The sequence below is a fragment of the Haematobia irritans genome, chromosome 1, assembly GCF_050003625.1.
Source record: "Haematobia irritans isolate KBUSLIRL chromosome 1, ASM5000362v1, whole genome shotgun sequence".
Lineage (NCBI taxonomy): Eukaryota > Metazoa > Arthropoda > Insecta > Diptera > Muscidae > Haematobia > Haematobia irritans.
Window position 1 is genome coordinate 100,943,916 of NC_134397.1, and position 23,400 is coordinate 100,967,315.

General features: G+C 34.0%; 1 protein-coding gene and 2 long non-coding RNA genes across 5 annotated transcripts in view; 1 reads left to right on the forward strand and 2 right to left on the reverse strand.

Moving 5' to 3' along the window:
- Positions 1–23,400, forward strand: part of LOC142221510 (uncharacterized) — a 549,478-nt gene that overhangs the window by 450,211 nt on the left and 75,867 nt on the right. The gene's annotated exons all lie outside the window — the stretch shown is intronic.
- LOC142221514 (uncharacterized) lies at positions 16,328–17,578 on the reverse strand. The gene is made up of 5 exons (XR_012718078.1): positions 17,531–17,578; positions 17,297–17,361; positions 16,816–16,881; positions 16,611–16,686; positions 16,328–16,518 (listed from the first exon to the last, which is right to left on the reverse strand). It is a non-coding gene; the product is annotated as an uncharacterized LOC142221514 (long non-coding RNA).
- Positions 18,004–18,475, reverse strand: LOC142221516 (uncharacterized). Its single transcript, XR_012718080.1, has 2 exons — positions 18,375–18,475; positions 18,004–18,299 (listed from the first exon to the last, which is right to left on the reverse strand). It is a non-coding gene; the product is annotated as an uncharacterized LOC142221516 (long non-coding RNA).

Genomic DNA, 23,400 nt, shown 5'->3' on the forward strand with positions numbered 1-23,400 from the left:
TAAACTCTATTAGCGACTCTCCCCTTGCATTAGTATCACTACTTCCCCAAATACTATGATGTGCATTTGCATCGCATCCCATAATGAGTTTTGTCTTTGTTTTTAGTGACTCCTCAACTAAGGTCTTAACGGCACAGGGTGGCATCTCCCTATCATGTCTCATGTAGACCGAAGATACCCAATATTTACATGTGGATATCTATAGACTGGCTACGACAGTGTCTGCATTGCTCAATGAAGGAAGCAGAAACAAGTTTTGTTCGTTTTTAGCAATTATACATGCTCGATTTATATCGTTATCGGTATTATGCAAAAGTTTGAAACCCGGAGTACTTAATTCACAGATCTTCTTCTTATATATGTATGGTTCTTGAATAAGAACTATATCTATGTCTCCTTTCATCAGGAGAACTTTTAAGGAAGCACAAGCGGCCTTACAATGGTGAAGATTTATCTGGAGGAACCGTAGAACCATCCAAATTTTCAACCACCGTCACATCAGCCGCTTCAATTGAGTCATCAAGGGCTTCCTCTTCACAGATCTCGGTAACTCTCGCAACAATCCGCGGTTCAGCTTTGGTGAGGCTTGAGCCGTTTCGGAATCCTTTGGCTGATCGCTTTTGTATACCTTCATATGGATATCATGAAAGCTATAACACACACGTCCTTGGGTCTGGGCTAGATGTGGCAGCGACTCTACGTTTAATATAAACACTGCATGTCGTCTTGGTCCATCCACCTCATCCAAACGACCAACATTCCAATCGGCGGTTGGAAGAACTGGGTTACATTCTTTTAGTCTCTCTAGTATTGACTCAAGATCAGGAGGGTTTGCCGGTATCCATGCATGTGCTCTAGGTTTAGCCGGTAGGTCTTTTTTTATCGACTAACTCCAAAGCGGCTCCTTCCCAAACTTCACCAATTAGCATCAATGCAGCTTTAAAGCAATCCATAGACCTCTGGTCCGCAAAAGCTATTAACTTATATCGTCCTTGATACCATCCAGCATCTTGCCGTCGAGGTCCGGGAAACTTTTTTCGCACCTCTGAGTAGACACCAGACATCGCGTTCTCAATTTCCCCCATTTTTGCCTTGGAATCATACCGTCCAATGCTCCTTTCTTAATAATAGCCATCACAAGGCTGTCTTTTGCAACTGAGGCAAAGGATCTTTGATCCCGTTTAGTGGATGGCAGCTCATCCGGTGATCGTTCCCTTTTTCCAGCTTCAAGAATTCCTTGAGCCCATTTTAAGGAATCGCTTTGCTTAGCCGATAACGTGCTTTGGCCGACTGATCCTAATTTCTTTAGGATAAACAAAGCATTTCTTCGTTCCTTGAATCTCTTTCGAGAGGGATTGCCTCCTTTTGATGTCGTCACCTTAGAAAAGGTTCGACTTGCCAAAGTGTCACCGCCAGTCGACCCGTCTACAGGTCGACTAATTGGGCCTGACTCTTGGTCGCTGTCCAAATTTATAACTTCAGTCGTTACCCGTCCACTGGGCCCTGAAGTTAGCAACCCAGTGGATGACTTTGAATTTCGCTGCATGGTGGTTTATTATTTCCACCACACGTGAAATTCGTAATAAGTACTTATTACGATGAAATACTCCGCTATTAGAAAACACGTCCGTTCAGTTCGACGGTTGAATAATAGTATATATATATATATATATATATATATATATATATATATATATATATATATATATATATATATATATATATATATATATATATATATATATATATATATATATATATATATATATATATATGTATACCGCTATGTGCCGCTATGTGCCTTGCCTATCATAAAAACCAGTTTGTTTCATATTCCTTATGTTCCACTAAAAAAGTTGACTAAATGTCTGCAAAATATGAAACAGAAAATGCAAATGATAAACTGTCCTACGAAAGAGTAATTAAAGGAGCTAAATAAACAACAAGCTGAGTGCCGCATAGATGTGTCCGATCAACCACCATTTATTTTGTTATACTTTCAACAAAGAGTCAACAAAAAAAAAACAAACGAGAGAGCAGACAACAACATCAGAAACCAGCGATGAGCAGACGAGAGACGCAGAGGGTGAAGCTTCATGTTGAGGGGGCAACAACCAAATATTAGATAAGTAGTTTGTTGTTATGTATGAAATATATTTACATATGTACGTATGTAATTGATTTTTTAAGAGCGATGTTCAAGTGCATTAAAGACGTAAATTATTTTATTCTGAATATGACTTAAGAGAAAATTTTGAGTGCGTAGAAAAGTTATAGACGAAAGACGTTTGTATTGATGGAATACGAAATTTTTTGATTGATGTGTAAAGACGGATTTGAATATATATCTTTTTAAAGAGATGTTTAAAGACGGATGTAAAGAGATATTAAAAGACGGTTAATCGTAAATTAATATGGTGAAAATATTCTCTTACATGAAGACGTAAGAAGCTGTTTTGATTTATATGAAGACGGCAATTGAAAAAAAACACTCGAAGTTGAGAATCGCTTTTCAAAATTATTTTTTTTATTAAAATTAAGTAATTGAAGCAAAAATTTTTATAATTATTTTTTTTTTTTATTAAAATTAAATAATTTAGTGCAAAATTTTCAAAATTATTTTCTGTATCGAAAGTAAATAGTTTAGGGTGAAGATTTTCAAAACTATTTTTTTATTAAAATTAAGTAATTTGAAGCGAAAATTTTATAATTATTTTTTTATTAAAATTAAATAATTTAGTGCAAAATTTTCAAAATTATTTTCTTTATTGAAAGTAAATAATTTGAGGTGAAGTTTTTCAAATTCATTTTTTTTTTGAAACATTAGTAAAGAGTAATTTGAATTCAATAAAAAGAATTTTAGTTTTGAATATAATATTTACACTTTGTTAACATCATTAAAGTACTATCTAATTTTATATGGTAAGAGTTGTGTAAGGCATCCACACACCATGGACCTTAAAGATATTTCGACTTTGACCGTTGACGATTTAAAAGCTAAGGCGGAGAGTCTCGGTATTTCTTCATTAGGAAATAAAACAGATATACAAGAGAGGCTAATTAACCACATTACAGGCTCTTGTGACACAAGCAGTACCCATGATGAAGAAACAGGAACAGAAAGATTTGTCACTGCGGACATTTCCCGATTCACTCTGCGTGATATAAATGATTCGCTTTCGAGATTCACTGGTGAAGGTAGCCCAGATGTAGTTAGTTGGATACAGGAGTTCGAAGACTGTGCAAATGTTGTAGGTTGGAATAGTTTGCAAATGTACATTTATGCGAGGCAGTTATTGAAAGGTGCAGCAAAATCATATGTCCGAAGTCAATCGAACATAAAAAATTGGAGTAGTTTAAAATTTGCCTTAATGAAGGAATTTAATAGTTCGTTATCGTCCATAGCCGTCCACAAATTGCTACGAAATAGAAAGAAGAACGATGAGTCGCATCGTCAATATTTGTACGCACTTATGGAGATAGGTAATGCTGCGAAGGTAGATGATGCAAGCATTATAGAGTACTTTGTAGAGGGTATTTCAGACAGTAAACAAAATAAGTTAATTTTGTATCAATCTGGTACAATAGAGGAGTTGAAGGCAAATATTGAGGTATATCGAAAAGTTAGTAGTTCGGAGAAATCAAATTTCAAGGAATCGCATCATAGGCATACTAGAATGCAACAAGTTATTAAGACGGGGACGATTAAGTGCTATAATTGTGGAGACAGTGGACATTTGTCTAAAGAATGTAAGTCGAAAGAGGCGAAATGTTTTAAATGTGGTAAGTTTGGCCACAAATCATTCAAATGTGAAAAAAATGAAAAGTAAGAATGACAACCAAGTAGCACAAACACTGACTGACGAAAAGACTCGGGTCGAAAACCATTACAACGCTGGGAAGTGTAAAGACCGAGGTCAAAATAGATTCTGAGCAAATAAGTATCGACTTTCATGTTGCCAAGGAGGCCGATATATTATATTCTGTTGTGATCGGTAATGACGTTTTTCGTAAGCTAGATCTCGTGGTAACAGGTGAAGGGGCGTGTTTTAGACGCAGATTCCCGACAGTTAATGTATTCGAAAGACCGACGTATAAATCTGATGATGAGTCGTCTGGAAATGAGTCTTATGATGTTCAGATGGGCAATAATCCATATTTGGACAATAATCCAATAGGCGAACTTTGTGATGAGTTTGGAGACTTGATTGCATCAATTTGTATGGAAAGTAAAAGGGACTTGGACGTATCACTAGGTCATTTAGAGGAGACATATAGACTAGACGTTGAAAATATGATAGGATCATACAAAGTGTTGAGACCAGAGACGTATCCGGTTAAAATGAAAATAGTTCTGAAAGATGATATACCAATTTCAAGTCGTCCTAGGAAAACTTCATTTTCTGACCAGAAAATTATCGAGAATCAAATCGATGAGTGGCTTAAAGATGGCATAATTAGACGAAGTTTATCCGAATATTCAGCCCCTATAGTGTTAGTTGGAAAAAAGGATGGTTCCAAAAGACTATGTTGTGACTATAGACGGCTGAATGACAAGATCGTTAGAGACAATTTTCCAATGTCACTTATAGACGACGTGCTCCATAAATTACAGTCATCGAACGTGTATACGACATTGGACTTGAGAAATGGGTTTTTTTCACGTCCCGATTGAAGAGGGATCGCAAAAGTACACCTCGTTCGTAACCCATAACGCGCAATATGAATTTTTTGTACGTTCCGTTCGGAATTACGAATTCTCCAGCAGTTTTTTGCCGTTATATTTGTACCGTATTTCAAGATTTGATAAGAGATGGGACGATGATCATTTAGATCGCTCGAAAGGTTTCTAGGGTTAACATCGTACTTTCGAAGATTTATTAAAGATTACGCGTTTATCGGTAGACCATTGTCAGATCTTTTAAGGAAACATGCTACATTTAAACTAGGAGATGAACAGTTATTAGCTTTCGAACAGTTGAGGTAATCGCTTTCGACAGAACCTGTACTTAGGCTTTATAATCCCAAAGCATTGACGGAGATTCACACGGACGCAAGTATGTTCGGCTATGGTGCAGCTTTAATGCAAAAAGATTCTGAGGACTCGCACTTTCATCCAGTCGAATATATGAGTCGGAAAACGAAACCAGCCGAAGAAAAGTATCATTCTTATGAGCTTGAGGTTCTTGCAATTATCGAAGCACTTCAGAAGTGGCGAACATATGTGATGGGTTTCAAATTTTAAATTATTACGGACTGTAATGCGTTCACTACGACGATGAAGAAGAAAGACGTTCCTCTTAGAGTTCAGAGATGGGCCTTATTCCTCCAAGAATTTGACTTTAAAATTGAACATAGAGCAGGCAGTAAGATGAGACACGTTGACGCTTTAAGTAGAATATCGTGCATGATGATTCAAGAAACGCTTCAATACCGTATTAAAACAGCCCAACTTAATGACGACTGGACTAAAGCAGTGCGAAAGGTGTTAGAGCAGGGAAATTATGACGATTTTTATTTGAAATACGACATTCTCCATAAAGACCCACATAGAGAACTTATTGTGGTTCCAATGGATATGGAGAAAGAGATAATTGAGATGGCTCACAGACAGGGACATTTAGCTGCAAAGAAGACGAAGGACGTAGTTGAGAGGCACTTTTATATACCGAAAATAGATGAGAAGGTAGATTCAGAGCTGTGTAGAATGTATTATAGTGGAAGCGAAGAAAGGGGAAAAGAAGGGGTTTTGTCGCCGATCGATAAACCATGTAGGGCCAATGGATACAACAAAGAAAATGTACAATCATATTTTCGTTGTGGTAGATGCTTTTTCGAAATTCGTTTGGTTATATCCAACAAAAAGCACAGGAACAGAGGAAGTAATTGCTATATTAGAAAACCAAGCCGCTATTTTTGGCAACCCAGTTCGGGTAATAACAGACAGAGGTACTGCATTTACATCTAATTGTTTCAAACAATATTGCGAAATGGAAAATATCCAACATTTGTTAATAGCAACGGGTGTGTCGCGGGGAAACGGACAAGTAGAAAGAGTACAAAAAACTCTAATTTCAATAATTAGAACAGTAGTGATCGATAGATGTATGCCAATTATGAAGGGCGTAGACAAAACAATGGACAAGACGAGGACAGTTGAAGATGAATATTTAAATCGGATAGACGTTAAGCGGATAGTCGTTTGGTTGCTAAGTCGAGTTTTATATAAAAGATGATTGTGTTTGTGAGTTTGTGACTTTTATTAAAAATGAAAAACTATTAATTTAAGTGGAACATGAATTAATAACACCTAAAATCCCATATATATATATATATATATATATATAGATATATATATATATATATATATATATATATATATATATATATATATATATATATATATATATATATATATATATATATATATATATATATATATATATATATATATATATATATATATATATATATATATATATATATATATATATATATATATATATATATATATATATATATATATATATATATATATATATATATATATATATATATATATATATATATATATATATATATATATATATATATATATATATATATATATATATATATATATATATATATATATATATATATATATATATATATATATATATATATATATATATATATATATATATATATATATATATATATATATATATATATATATATATATATATTTTATATATAGTTTTAAAGAAAATTTTTGGCGTATTTTACTAAACAAAGGCTTACGTATAATATATCGTTGGAAAGGTATTTTAGATGGCTTTCTTTTTATGTTATTGAGAAAAAAAGGGAGAAAAATGGAAAATTTAACGTTTTTGGGGAAAGGAACCTTGTTTTTAATTAAATTTTTTGGGGAATTAAAAATATGAATTGAAATCTATATCACTTTTGAACTAATTATGACATCATTATGATTTTGATTGAGTTCTGCAGGGAAAATTTATTTAAGAAATATTGCTGAATAAACTATTCCCAAAATTCGTATCAAAAATCCCAAAAGTGGGGACATATGTAAAAAAAAATAATTTTTTGGTAATTTGCATATTTCTCAGCTGTTTACTGGTAGGATGTTGAAACCTTTTACAGTTAGTTAGTGGACACAGAAATAGCCAAATGCAAATATTGGGTATCTTCGGTCTATATGGGACATGACAGGGAGATGCCTCCATGTGCCGTTAAGACCTTAGTTGAGGAGTCACTGAAAACAAAGACGAAATTCATTATGGGATGCGATGCAAATGTAATTCATTGTATTTGGGGAAGTAGTGATACTAATGCAAGGGTAGAGTCGCTAATAGAGTTTATTTTGTGTACTAACCTGGTAGTTTGCAATAAGGGAGATGCACCAACCTTCGTCACCAGGAACAGACAAGAGGTTTTGGACGTCACGTTGACCTCTCCGGAACTGAATGATAAGATATCTGAGTGGCAAGTTTTGAGGGAACATAGCTTCTCAGATCATCGCTACATCAGTTTCAGATTGGCTGTTCGTACTTCAAAGACCATATTTCCGCCAAATGTTAGGAAAGCTGATTGGAATAGGTAAAGGGAATCGTTCAATTTGATGATACCGGAAATGCCGGAGACAAATATGAGCACTGTGCAAGATATCGAACACGCAGTGGAGAGGATTACTAAGGCCTTCAACATTTCACTGAAAGCTGCATGCCCTAAAGGGAAGCCAAGGGGGAAAAATCGACCACCATGGTGGTCTACGGAATTAAGTAATATGAGGAAATCCTGCAGGAAGCTCTTTAACAAGGCAAAGTCCACCAGAGCTTCTGAGGACTGGGACGCTTACAAGAAGATTCTGAGAGGATACAAGCGAGAACTGATAAAGGCTCAGCATAACTCTTGGAATGCTTACTGCAGCAGCATTGAGAATACGTCCGAGGCTTCCAGACTACGGAAGGTGCTAGCATTCACGAGCTCCGCTCCAGGTTTCATTAAAACATCGGAGGGCAATTGGACAACGTCCAGTGAGGAGACGCTGGAGGTACTATTGGGCACACATTTTCCCGGAAATCAGACGGTTGAACCATGCACTGGCGGTGCCACAGTGGCTCAGCGGTCGTTTCCTATCGAGGAAATTGTATCAGAATCTAGAATAAAATGGGCGTTAAATAGCTTTGGATCATTCAAATCCCCCGGACCTGATGGAATTACTCCGGCGGAGTTAAAAGGTGTGGCTGACAGAATTATCCCCTGGTTGTCGGCAATATATATAGGTTGTATCAACTTAGCATATATTCCACGAAAGTGGAGAGAATCAAAAGTCGTTTTCATACCTAAAGCGGAAAAAGCCTCTCACTCGAATGCGAAGGATTTCCGACCAATCAGCTTATCATCATTCCTACTTAAGACTCTGGAGAGGATGATAAATATTTATCTTTGAACTAGCGTCGATTCAAGTTTGCTCTCGTAACGACAACATGCATACTCAAAAGGCAGGTCTACTGAGACCGCATTACATGAACTAGTCAGCTTTATTGAAAGCTCACTATCTGTCAAAGAATACACAATCGTGGCATTTCTAGACATCGAAGGGGCGTTCAATAATGTCCATCCGAGCTCGATATTAAATGGACTGACAACTCTGAATGTTGATCCAGGTATACTTAGGCTGTTAGACGAACTTCTAAGGAAGAGACGCATTTCAGCCACACTAGGACAAGCAAACATACAAAGGTATGTGAACAGAGGCACTCCTCAAGGAGGAGTTCTATCACCTCTTCTTTGGAGTGTTGCTATAAACGACCTTCTGGTTTCCCTAGAAAAAGAAAGGCTACAAGTGCTGGCATACGCAGATGATGTGGCGCTAGCAGTCAGGGGAAAATTCCCATCAACAGTTAGAGATATTATACAGAGAGCCCTCCGGATGACTGAGAAATGGGCGAAAGATAATGGTCTTGGGGTAAATCCTGCAAAGACAGAACTAGTCATGTACTGCAAAGATCGCAAAACTCCCACGGTTTGGCCCATTTCCTTAGGGGGTATTGAAATTCCCTTTAGGGAGTGTGCAAAATACCTTGGCGTTATTTTGGACAGGAAGCTGAACTCTAAGCTTAATATTGAAGAAAGGGCGAGGAAAGCAACGATAGCTTTATACTCGTGCAAAAAGGCAATAGGGAAAAAGTGGGGACTAAAACCAAAAATTGTACATTGGCTATACACGGCAGTGGTTAGACCTATAATGCTATATAGTGTTGTAGTCTGGTGGCCGGCACTTCACCAGCCGACAAGTTTAGACAAAGTTCAGCGTATGGCGTGCTTGTGTATCTCAGGTGCATTCAGCAAGACAGGAACAAACTCCCTTAATGTCATACTGCATCTATTGCCTTTAGACATTTTGGCCAAACAGTCAGCTGCAATAACGGCTGTGCGGTTGCGCGAGCTATCGCTGTGGTCGGAAAAAAGTTACGGTCACAGTTCGGTCCTCAAAATAATGCCAGATGTGCCTAACGTAGTGGATTACACTTTGGCGAGTCCACTTTTCGACAAAAAGTTTGAGACTCTAATTCCCAACAGTGAGGCGTGGTGTACACGGACCCCGGGGAATAAAAGATATATAGCTTTCTACACTGATGGCTCCAAATTGGATGGCCAAGTGGGTTTCGGAGTATATTCTAAAGATCTGGAACTTCGAATATCGAAAAGAGTACCTGATCACTGTAGTGTTTTTCAGGCTGAAATATTAGCAATAAGAGTAGTGGTGAATTTGCTGAGAAGTAATGCTCCAAGCAATATTGGCATTAATATATACTCAGACAGTCAACCTGCAATAAAATCCTTGGACTCTGTGTTCCTCAACTCGAAAACGGCCATCGACTGCCGCAAATCTCTCAGTGAGATGGCTGAACAGCATGATATTCACCTGATATGGGTGCCTGGCCACAGGAACATACCGGGGAACTGCGAAGCAGATGAGCTAGAAAGGCTAGGAACTACCTTACATATTCCAGGGGAACTAGAATCTGTTGGTGTGCCTCTGGCTACCTGCAAGCTCTTACTGCGTGAGAAGGCTGTCATGATGGCAAATGTTCGATGGGAGAATTGTAAGGGTTGTAACGACACCAAGCAAATATGGCCCCATTTAAACTTAAACCGCACACTAGTGTTCTCGAGACGCCAGATATCACTCCTGATATCTGCTATAACGGGTCGCTGCCTGATAGGCGATTTTGCAAAAACTATTGGTGCGAAGTATAATGACTATTGTATGAGCTGTCATGATGCGGAGGAAAAGGAATCAAAAAAAAAACCTCTTGTGTGAGTGTCCTGCATTTTGTGTAAGGCGTAAGCAAATTTTAGGGGCATATAGCTTCAGATTACTGGCGGACCTGGAAAACGTTAACTTAAGCAGTCTGCTAATGTTTTTGGAACAATCTGGTTGGTTCAACAGAAGAAAACAATCGAGAAGGTTCAACGGTTAAAACTAGAAGTGCCCATATGTAATAGGTACTTTTAGTTAATGTGGTATCACAATGGACTGAGTAGTCTAAGTGAGCCTGAATCTTAATAGGGCTGCCACTTTAACCTAACCTAACCTAACCTAGTGGACACATGGGGATTTTTGGAAAAGAGATCAGTTTAACAATCGGTGCTTTGCCAAACGAGAATTTTTCAAAACAAAATTTTTTTATTTTTAAAAATTGCCGATTTTCGGATGAGAAGAACTCATACACTACTTGACCAAAATAACCGATAAGGACAGAAAGAATGTAGGTGCCTTTGTAGAAAAAGGTCAAAATTCTATATTTTTTGAAATTCTAAATTGTGGAGTTTACAACTTTTACTCTAAAGCACATCGGTACACATTTTTTTCTTCATAAATTCGTTGAATTTTGTAGGGGTTGCAGCTAATAAAAGTAAACAAGGATCGGCCCTGTAGGTTCAAAATACTGACCCACTTTGTTAAAATTTTGCAAAGAAATTGTGTGGTCCATATCTCGCAAACTATAAAATATATTTGCGCACGACTTTTTTGAAGGGTTTTACAAGATCTATTCAGCAAAGAAAAATCATCGAAATCGGTTCATAATTGCGGATTGGACAGCTAAAACAAAAATTGATACCCCCGAGGTGACCCACTTTCAACGCTTACAGGTCAGCCCGTGGACCCACTAGGGACTCATAAAAGTCTTAAAAAAGCGATTTGGAACCACTGTGTGTCGGTGGTTGATAGTATGAGTGTTCGTGTCTCGAAAACAACGTAGTAAAACAACCACTCAAATTGCTTTCCTCATATCTCAGCAGTATGATATTCTCTTATTTGGTACTCTCTCAATTCTCTCAAGATAATGCCAACTGCTGCTAGTTGTTGTTGTTGTTGAGTGTAATCACACGCAGGTGTGTGTATATTACCAAACTCGTTTTTTGTTAACCGAGCATTGTTGCAATGCCGATTGGTTTAGGGAGCCACCGTGGTGCAATGGTTAGCATGCCCGCCTTGCATACACAAGGTCGATTCCTGCTACGACCGAACACCAAAAAGTGTTTCAGCGGTGGATTATCCCACCTCAGTAATGCTGGTGACATTTCTGAGGGTTTCAAAGCTTCTCTAAGTGGTTTCACTGGAATGTGGAACGCCGTTCGGACTCTGCTATAAAAAGGAGGTCCCTTATCATTGAGCTTAAAATGGAATCGGGCAGCACTCAGTGATAAAAGAGAAGTTCACCAATGTGATATCACAATGGACTGAATAGTCTAAGAGAGCCTGATACATCGGGCTACCTAACCTAACCTAACCTAGATATGTGAGATCTAAAATCTAGTCTCCGATCCCAACAGTATTCCGAGATCCTTAAAGGATTCAATAGTTTCAAGCATGTCGTTATTAATATAGTAATTTATATGAATGTGGTTCAATCTATAAAAGAGATGTGCTTGCATTTTTTATGTTCAGTTCCATCATATTTAGAGAACACCAGCTGTACATGCTATTTAGATCAGATTGAAGTAATGCTTGATCATCACTATTCCGGATAATTTTCATAATTTTAACATCGTCAGCATACATAAGGGTATTACCAAATCGAATTACTGATGGAAGGTCATTTATAAATAAACAGAAAAATAAAGGTCCAAGATGACTGCCATGAGGAAGACCAGAAGGCACATGTATCGATTCCGTAATAATGTTATCAAATACTACACATTGAGTGCGATTTGACAGATAACTTTCAAGCCAGGATACCATTAAGTCACTGAAACCCATGCGATGTAATTTGTACACTAGAAGTGATTGATTTACTTTATCAAACGCTTTACTAAAATCAGTATAGACGACATCAGTCTGTAAACGATCTCTGAAGCCTTCATTAATCATTGTGGTCAGTTCCAAGACATTTGTTATGGTTGAACAAGATTTACGGAAGCCATGTTGTTTGGGTGATAGAAAAGAGGAGACTTGATGAACCAAAATATCAGATATAATATTCTTCATTAATTTTGGAATAGCACTCAGTTTAGCAATCCCAGCAAAAAACTTGATGAATTTTCATCGCAATTGTAAAGGAGAATTGTCAGAGGCAGCGCTTGCCAAAGCGAGGAATTCATTGGTGAATTTATAAAGAAATGTCTCGCGAAAATGCGCTTACTTTATGCTTACTTAGAAGCCCATAAACAAGCGCAGTTTGTGACACTTTACAAAAGCGCTGGATGTCAGCTCATCCATAATTGCCGAAAGTCGTACATGAAAAAATATCTCTGTGTGAAGCGCTTTTTCCTCGCCTATTTAATGTGATGAAATAATGACTATTTATTTGTTTAATATTGAGGGAAAATATCATCCATTTATTGTTTTCTTTTTCATTTGTTGTTGTTTTATTAACATTTAATTAATTAACTTTAAGTAATTATAATACTTAGTGTTATATAAGGGCTTTTAAAGATAAGGAACTTAAAATTTATATTCAGTCTTGAGAAATATGATTTCTCCAGGAACTCACACCACATCAACAAAAAATAAAATTATTTTTTCAAAGAAAAAAAATACTTATATGATAGAAATACAAAATAGAATAGAAAAATAAAAAATATGATAGAAATAAAAAAAATTACGCCTTTTCCGCATTGCTGTTGCTACTTCTCAAATAGATTTTTGTAAATCTCTCTTTCCTAAAATATGTTTGATTGTGGCAAACTGTTAAAACGGATAAAAAATAAAATATTAAAATAAATATATATTTATAATATCATTCATTGCTAAATAGTCTTTTTTAATTTTGGCATTTCGAACGGTACTACAAACGGCATTACAAATAAAATAAGTAAAAAAAAACAAAAACAGTGGGGTTTACTTACCAAAGCTTTATGCTATCAGAGCTCAAAACAAAAACAAATAACTCTAACAAAACAAAAAACGCACACGCGAGAACACGTCCTCTTGGCACAACTTTCAAACACAAACTGATGACCATACTCAATTTTTTCTACGACGCATACAAGATTACGGTTTTCATCGTAAGCGATCGTATGAAACAGAGATTAAAACTTACATACTTTACAGCATTTTTGTATACGAGGATGGATGCATTAATCATCCAACTCGCTTACTAACGTGCTTCATATTCTGCACAGTTTAAAAACTAAGTTAAAGCTTGCATACTTTAGTGCATCAAAGTATACGAGATAGGATGCACTAAATGAGATCTCGCATACCCAAGTGCTTTAAATTCGACAAAGTTTTACAACGAGTTTGAAACTAACATACTTTTGTGCTGTTTTGTAAACGACATAGTATGCATTAAATCGTATGTCCTTTACTTTCTTGTTTCCGAATCAGCATGAATTAAATATCGACGATTTTTTCTTCCTTCTTTTGTAAGCAAAAAAGTATGCGCTGAATATTAGCGCATACAGTATTTAAGGAAATTTTTTACTGCTTCTAGATTTCTTAAAATTTTTTGCTGGGATGCCTCTGTAGTTAGTAATATCAGACTTGTTTCCACTTTTAAATAGTGGAATGATAAATGAGTCCTTCCACAGAGTGGGAAAGATACCAGTTCGCAAACATTCGTTAAATAGAATAGAAAGAGCGGTCGATAGAGAATGAGCATCAGGCCCCGGACGAAAACAGTACCATAGTGAAGATTTCTTGGATAAACATTCCATTGACGTTTGGAATTAACAAATTTGTAAAATGATTTTGGGTTAAGTTTCAATTCATTTTTGATAGATAATTATTGTATGATTGTCTATTCCACAAGCTGTATTCCGAACGAGCTATTGAGTAATTTGCGTAATCAGTAACTGAGCCAGATTTTTTGTACTTTTTGTAAAGTTTATTCTTCCTGTTTTTTAAGTTTCTTAATTTATTGTTGTTCCATGGCGGACCAGTGTAATTAGTAACGCTAATTAATGGGACAGATTTACCAATGAATGGGTTCAAAGTCTCGTAAAATATATTTATTGATTCCTCAATATTGTTCGCAGGAAGAATATCATGCCAATTTACATTTAATAGTAAGGAGTTCAGTTTTCCATAGTCAGTTTTACAAAAACAATATTCCTTTTCAGTTTTCGTGTCAGTTTTATTTCGTACAGATCCCACTATCTATATTCATACAGATAGTGGTATGATAAGGGTCTTCTGGATTTACAATAGCGTTGATGCGTGAAGGGAATACATCTTCTAGTTAATTCATTAGAATCAAATCCAATACAATTTTCTTACAATTTAGAATGTTGTTGACTTGAAAAACACCATCCTTCAGTAGATTTTCGATAAATTCAGAATGAAATCCGTTACTTATAAATTCCACGAAATAGATGGAAGATTAAAATCGCCAGACACAACGATCAAATCAGAGGTTCTTGCACTAGCCATGATCGATCGGATAGTAGTCAAATGAGCATTAAAAATATCGTTACAAGAACCTGGAGGAATATAGGAGTAAGTTACAAACAAAAATTTGTAGCCGCATCTTATTTTCACTCCCAAATACTCAATTTGATGTTCGTTAGGAATATCAAGTTTTGACGAAACATACTTTGTAGAGACAGCAATTAGGACACCACCACCTGATTTCTTCAAGCCATTAGTGCGGTCACATCTGTAAATTTGGTATCTATCGCATAAAATTTCAGTATTCAAGACATTGCACTGAAGCCAGGTTTCAGTAAATATAATTAAATCGTAATTAAAGCCAAAGCTATCAGTATATAAATTACATAATTTGGTATTAAGTCCCCTAACATTCCGATAAACCATAATAAAATTTATATCAGACAGAGTTGTATTCAGTTTTTTGATGGCTCGACAGTACGGGGAGGTAAACGGGCAACTCTATCTTTGAAAACAAATTCATGAACTGCAGCTCTGTACGGCCAGAAATCCGGGTTAACCACAGTATCAAAAATGTCCTCAGACACAAAAATTTTAAATGATGATTTGTTCCTTCTCTCCATAAATTGCAGTTTAGATACTTTGACATCAACATTTGCATTCAGTTTAGATTTAATGTAGAATTGAATATCATCCTCAGTTGTTTCAGGAGCAAAACGAGCAGCAAAAATAGTTTTCATTGGCGGCATGTAACTGATTTGTAGGCGTATTGAAAGGGGAATAGAAACTATTAGTATCAGTGGGCACAGTAGCTGACGCCATGACTGTTCCACTATTCAGTGTGGCAGAATGTGACGGGGTAATAATAATGGGTGGAACAGCTAAAGGATTTATTTCAGTATTGTTAGTCGGAGTGGTAATACCGGAATCCGTTATAGTATTAGAATCCAATGGAGCCGGAGAAATTGTCTCAGTTTCGTTTTTCGATGAATTTTTATTAGTTTTAGATTTCTTCCTTTTTCTAGAATTTTCATTTGGTGATTGTAAAGCCAAATCCAAGTTAGATGAATTATCCAGAATGTTCTTAAATCTTTTAAAGCGATCCTACACTGAAAAAACAGTGAACCCTTTTCCATTGCAAAATGAACTAAACTGTAGTAATATTGACCATGATTTAGCCCTTAAGATTTTTTTCAACTTGTCTAGTTTATAATTTTCTTGAATTTTAGTTCATCTATAACATTGTAGTTTAGTTCATTTTTACAACACCATAAGATTTATATACCCCTACCAAGTTAAAAAGTCAGTATTATTTTGGTTTACTTGCTTATTTTGTGAGAAACCCGATAATAAAAATTGGTTAACAGTCTCTTTAAAATGTCGACGACTAAACTATTTTTAAATCAATCATTCCACAGTACAGAGAAATTAAATAATTAAAGGAACAACAAACCGGTTTACTATTATGAAAATTTTCATACATTAAAATTAAACTTTCTTTAAGCAAAAGTACTTTATTATAAAAACTTATGATGAAAGTTCTTAATACAATGTTTTTTGTGAATAAAAATTATGACCACGTGGAACAGAGAGTAGTTCATTTGAACTCGCTGTTTGGACATTTTGACTTATCCTTTTTTTATTCATCGTAGGTAATTTTTTCACATATCTTGCTGGAAAATGGAAACAATAATGAAAATTGTTAAAAATTAACACCATGTAATGAAATATAATTTTTAATTCTTCATTTTAGCTTGTAACTTACAATATTTGGGGCATTTTATCAAATGGTGTAAGGAATTTAACTTTTCTTTGGAAAACGTATCTCATAAAATTTGTACCTGAAACAATTAGAGAAATAAAGAAGTATTCTAAATAAACTCATAAAACTGTGTTGTTATCGATGTGAAAGATATAATAAAATAAATATTCTAGTTGAAAGAAAGCCAAAGTTTTAATATAAAACTTACCAATTCTCTATTAAATTGTACGCTGAGGGGAAATATAAAAAGTTGTCCAAATTTATTTGGGTTACTCTGAAATTAAATATTTATTTTTTACATTAAATAAAATTATTAAATAGGTTTTCAAAAAATCTAATGAAAAAAATAATAATATGCATAAAAAACCAAATATTCTTGATATCCCTAGACAGTCATCATTCGTCAAAATGACGACACGTAATTTCATTTTCGATTTAAAATGCATTTTAGTCTATTGGGAAATGGTAAATTTAAGTTATACTAATTCGACCGTTTTATGAATTTTTGTTTTATACTACTTAAAACCAAATTTAGTAAGAAAATAAATTCAAGTTTGGTTCACTTTTCGCTCACGATGAAAATTATAGCGTCTTGAAATCAGCCGTAGTCAAAATGACGAAGGATGACGTTAATGTACAAAAAATAAGGATGACTGTCCAGGGTTAAAAGAAAGTTAAAGAATCCTTACCAATTCACTATTAAATTACAGGCAAAGGAGTACTAAAAATTTGTCCAAATTTTTAAGGGGTTATTCTGAAATTAAATATTTGTTTTTACATTAAAAATATTACATTGGTTTTCAAAAAATTTTATTAAAGAAATACTAAAATAAGGTATTAAAAACCTGTAATTTTGATGATAAAAAGGTCATAAAAACGTAAATATTCTAGTCGAAAAAGGCAATTTTTAAAAGAAAACTTACCAATTCTCTATTTTTTAAATTTGTTCGAATCCATCTGGAGTTGCTCTGAAATGAAATATTGTTTTTACAACAAAGAAAAACATTAAACTGATTTCCAAAAAAATTAATTAACAAATAATAATATACACCGAAAAAAAAGTTTACTATTGAACTAACCCATAGTAAGAATGACCATGATTTGGCGCCAAAGATTTTTTTCATCTAGATAAGTTCATGATTTTCTTATAAATTAGTTCATGTATTGCATCGTATTTTAGTTCATTATTACTATGCTGTGGGAAGAATATACTTAAACTCATTCAAAATATTCCAGCTAATCGGAAAAATGAACAATTTTTTGGGAAACCTGTATTAAGAAATTGGTTTGAAATAAACTGTTTGTCAGTATAATTTTCAAAAAAGTAGAGAAATTGAGGAATCAAAGGTACAACAAGCTTGTATACAACTAAGAAATTTTTCGTACAAAACAAGTCAATTTTCTATAACCACCAGTATTTTATTTCAAAAAATTATTATTATATTACACAAAACTATGGCTTATGATATACAATAAAGGAAATATTTTTATTCGTACGTTGGATGCAGTTACTTGTCGGCAGTTGGCAATTGCTTCTTCAAAAGAGTAATATTCTATGTTATTAGGACTAAACTAATTAATTTAAATTTCCATGTTTTCTACCCATATGAAAGATATATGTGGCATAAGTTGCTATATTCATTGAATTGTTGTCCAATTTCATCGATTTTGGCGGATTTGTCTTATAAGCATCTGAAATTGCAAAGTTATACAAAATATAAGAAAACTATTATCAAATTCTATCGTTCATATTGATTTTTAACTTACGGTTTTGAAGAGTATTTCCTAGAGCCAATAAGGATATCAGCTTAGTTAGCATTAAACAGTAAGAATATTCAAAAAATTTACCATTACAAGACCTGTCTACCTGCAAGTGAAAATAATTATTTTTAATAAATTGAAATTTTGGTTTTATTAAAAACGGACAAAATACCGTTTATAGAAAAACTTACCACATTGAAAAATCCATCCAGTACGTATATTATTGGAATCATATTCTCAGAATATATTTGAAATAAAAAATATTAAAAAATTATACATAATTTCCACTTGTCAGTATAGCATTTAGTATTTAAGGTTGATATTAAGTTCGAGTTTAGAAGCTAAAATCGCAATTTTCATGATAAGTTTTCTTTAAAAATAATCTTTATAAAAAACTTGGTTTGGGCTAACTTGAGGGAGAATTTTGTATAATTTTATACTTTTTTAGTGATTTATTTTTAATTTTAGCGGTAAACTCGAACTTAGTACTCATCTGAAGGAATTGCTGTAACATAAAAAATATAGATTCCAAAAAATGGTTTCATCTCCAACCTGTGATCCAGATGTAGAATAAATATAGATCATCCTATTGCCACTCATGTTGTATATTTTTTATGTAAATCAATTAAAAATCCGCACTAATTTTAAACTATTAACAATAAAACGCGTTTTTGATTTCTCTAACATCACATCATTCGCTTTTCAGTTTCTAAAATGTTTCGAAATAAATGTATTTTCATTAATAAACACCAATACCACGCGTACAATTTTGCAAAATTAAAACCAAATTTCATTACTCTCTTCTGACTTCATTTTCCAGTACCACGTCCACATTTCGTAGTAAGATTTTTATATTGCCCATGTATTTTTATAATAGAATCAACGATGCATTAACTACTGTGTTGGAAATTTATTTAAGGAAAAATCCTTCCCATTTCATAGTTAGTGAACTAAAAAACATTTACTGAATTTTTATAAGTTTTCCTTTAGCTAAGTTAATTTTCGTTGTGGTTACGAAAAATGAACTATATTACAGTAAATTTGTTGAACTATGTGAAAGTTAAAATGGCCCTTAAATTTACAAGACACTTTTTTTCTGTGTACATAAAAAATATTCTTTTTAAAAGAAAGTCATATTAAAAAATACTTACCAATTTATGAATAAACTATACGCTGAGATATAACAAAAATTTTCCAAATTCATCTGGAATTGAATATTATTTTTTTACATAGAATCATAAAATTTTCAATACACTTTCAACATATTTTCCTAAATATTCTTAATAACTTTTTTCTAAACTACTGATAAAATATCATTTAAAAGGTTTAATTATCAAACACAAATATATGTCTAAAAAATCCAAAATATTCCACGTCTTTATACTCCCTTGTTGCATACCAGCTAAAAAGATGCAACAGTCCACGCCAACGCCAAATATACAACTGAAGCATGCCAAACAAAATCAAGCAAAGCCAAAACATTCCTACAACAACAAAAACACATGTGCCTTTATTGAAAACAACACCTCATCCAGCTAAATAAACCATCCGCGAATAACAAACACACACACAAACCACTAAATGGACAAAAATAAAAACAACCCCACACTCATGTATACACAACAAAACTCAAGTAACATCATCTTTACATTAATCACATTCCACTATGCCGATAAAGATCTCTGTACTATGCATTAGTTCATCGCATCTGCTGACAATTTACTCTAAGAATAATATTCGTAAAGGCACACCAGTTTATGAACGATGAAACGTTTAACTTAAAATTTGCAAAATTTTCATGAAATGTTATCTACCATTTTTGACGAAAATGTCTATAAATTTAATTACATGTGAACTAAAAATATTTCATTGGGTAATTTTTTACCAACAATTATTAACTATAGGAATTGTCAGTAAGAAATTCCTATCCACTTTCAAGTTCATTTTTCGTAAAAAATATTTTCTCATACAAAAAAATCTTATAGTAAATTGCACTTATTATTTAGAAAATACTTTACATTTCACAAGTAGTTTTATAGCATGACAAACGAATTTTTAACTACCAGTTAAGAAATTTTTTAAGGAAATTTCCATTGTATTTTGTAGGCCATGAACTAAACGATTGCTACTTAGAATTTGTAAAATTTCCTTTCGAGTAGTTAATTTTCGTTGAAGATACGAAAAATGAACTAAAATTCTGGAAAATTCTTGTAATAAATTATTGTAAAAATCTTCTTAAATTTACGAGACACTTTTTTTTCTGTGTAGAGTAAATCAAAGTCATTTGCAATGTCATCAAGTCTAGCTCAGAGAATGAAGCCGACCCATTTTTGCCGGCGGCGGCTAAGCCGATATAAATTCGTCTATTCGGCGGCGGACAATTATCCATTATAAAATCGATTTGAGGTAATCCGAATGGTAATGAGCAGAGAATGAAGCCGCCGAGTCGCGCCGCCGATTTCAGTCGCCGCCGACCATTTTTTGCCAGTCGACGCCGCCGCCGAATATGTCGACTCATCTCGACTCAAATTTAGCCGCCAAGTAATCAAAAATATCGATTTAAATCAGAAAAATTTTTATTAAATTGTCGTATTTTTTCCAAAATTTTGAACACAACCAATCATATTTAATCTGCTATAATAATTTAGCAAAAATTTAGCTCAGAAAATTTGAACGAAAAGTAAATTTGATTGTAAGATAGGTTGTACAACTAATCTCATTACCATTCGATTAACTTCAAATTGATTTTATAATGGATAATTGTCCGCCGCCGAGTGAACAAATTTATATCGGCTCAGCCGTCAAGCCGCCGCCGCCGGAGGCAAAAATTTAGTGTCCGCCGCCGACAAAAATGGGTCGGCTTCATTCTCGGCTAAAATCGGCGGCGCGACTCGGCGGCTTCATTCTCTGGTCTAGCTCTACAGTTCTTAAAAAAAATTAAAAAACTCTCCATCAATCAGTTTTCACTTTTCGCAGCACCACCGAAGACCCTTATCTTTGCGTAAGTTATCTATGGTACGTGCAGCCAATTGCGCACATTTTGAATGGAAATTTGTTGAACAAATCCAGCAAGAAATCATTTGTTCATCTAATTTAGTTATACGACACGATGATATTGGGCAAATCATCTCAAAAGCTTATTTGTTATATCAAAGATAGGATATGGATTCCAAGATAATTTCAAGATTTACTAAATTAGTATATATAATTTCAGACTAGAATTCAAATGTAAAACTCACTCCAGTATAATATAAAAAATCGAAGTATACTTCTAGGCATAAATGAAACACTTTAAATTCAGAGTTAAGTTTGGCTAAACAAGTTCAGTACTTAGCTATGACAACCACCTGTGATTAGTACTTAGCTTGAGCAACCACAGAAAAATTTTGAAGTGAGCTTTAATCAACTCATAAAGCCAAAGTAGAATAGTGGATTACGTTTTGCGAGCCAACACAGTTGAGTGTAGAGTAAGATTACTTTTGTTTATTTATCTACTCACAGGTTAAAGCGCCTTTTCTCTTTGTTTACAAAGATGAAACAACAACAAAACTGGAATCACTTGCTTTGGTTTCAATGTTTTTTATATTCTATAAAACAGCAAAAAATGCAGCTTTCAGCACAAAATACCTCGAAACGAATATTACGAGTAGATTGCAAAAGCTTTAATTCACAATTTAGCACAGTTTTTAGTAACTAAGCGGAAATACGCATTATAAAAGCGTCAATGAAACTTCCAACACAGCTAACAAGATAAGGTGCTTTAACATCTTTGTTTTTAAGAATTTGCTAAAGGCGAAAAGATTCAATAAGCCCCACATCGAAACGACTACTAATGAAATTTCAACTTACAAGAGAAGGTTTGTTTTTTATTCAATTTATTTTATGTTTTTGTTGTTTTTTCGATCTTTATTTTCAAATAAAAGTTTCTCTGTTTTTTCGAGCTTGAGATCTAACATATATGTGTTTTTATTTTCCTTCAATATTTCGCACACCCTCAAAAAAAAATCGCTTCTCTAACATATGTTCAAAACATATTTTGCAGGAAGCACATATATTATTGGATACTACCGAAACATTAATATGTTTGTTTTATGTGAACATATTATATGTTTGGAAGCATTTTGAGCCCAAAAATATAATATGATTGGAAGAATTTTCCCCAAAGAAGATTGTGCTCATTCCCTCACATAATTTTCACTTCCACGAAATTTTTTAGTTCTTGGCACCTTTTTCTGTAATACAAATAATGGTGCAGAAATTATTCGATTTTATAAACATTTTTACCTTACGCCTGGACGGAGAATCGAACCGAGTTTGTAAGCCAGCACACTATCCACAGGGCTACGTAGCAGTTATAGTCACCAGTAGACAATTATCGTTATAAGTTACATTTATATAGCATAGTTTGCTGCGCCTACGAGTCCATGCAAACATAACATTATTTAACATTTGTTGGCCACGTGGAGCAGTGGTTAGCATGTCTGCCTTGCATGCAAAGGGTCGTGGGTGCAATCCCTGCTCCGACCGAACACCAAATTTTTTTTTATTTACACATTTATATTTATAATAATTAACTTTTTATAATGAAACTTCGAAATTTGGGTTATTAAAGATTTACAGTCAGAAACAGTGCTTGATATAAACGAAATGGACTGAGGTTTTGGATAAATTATTATTTTTTTATTGCAAAAATAACAATTTTGTAACAAAAAAACTGTTTTTGGTATAAAAGCTTGAAATTTTGGAAGGTATTCAAAAACTCTACAAAAGAATAACGTTGAGTCGAGTATAAACATACTGTTACGAATTTAATATTTCTAGATTTAAGCTTATTTAAATTAGTTTCCGTTAATTTGAATTTCAAATTGTAACGATAAAATTTCGTCATAACTTGTTGGAGTCATTTCTCTATTATCTAGTACTTTCCTAAACATCTTTTGTGTTCTTAGTTTTCCAATCGTTCATTGTAAAAGTAACGCCTTTTGTTTTACTTATTGTTATAATTGTAGTAATATGACCATAATCACTTATG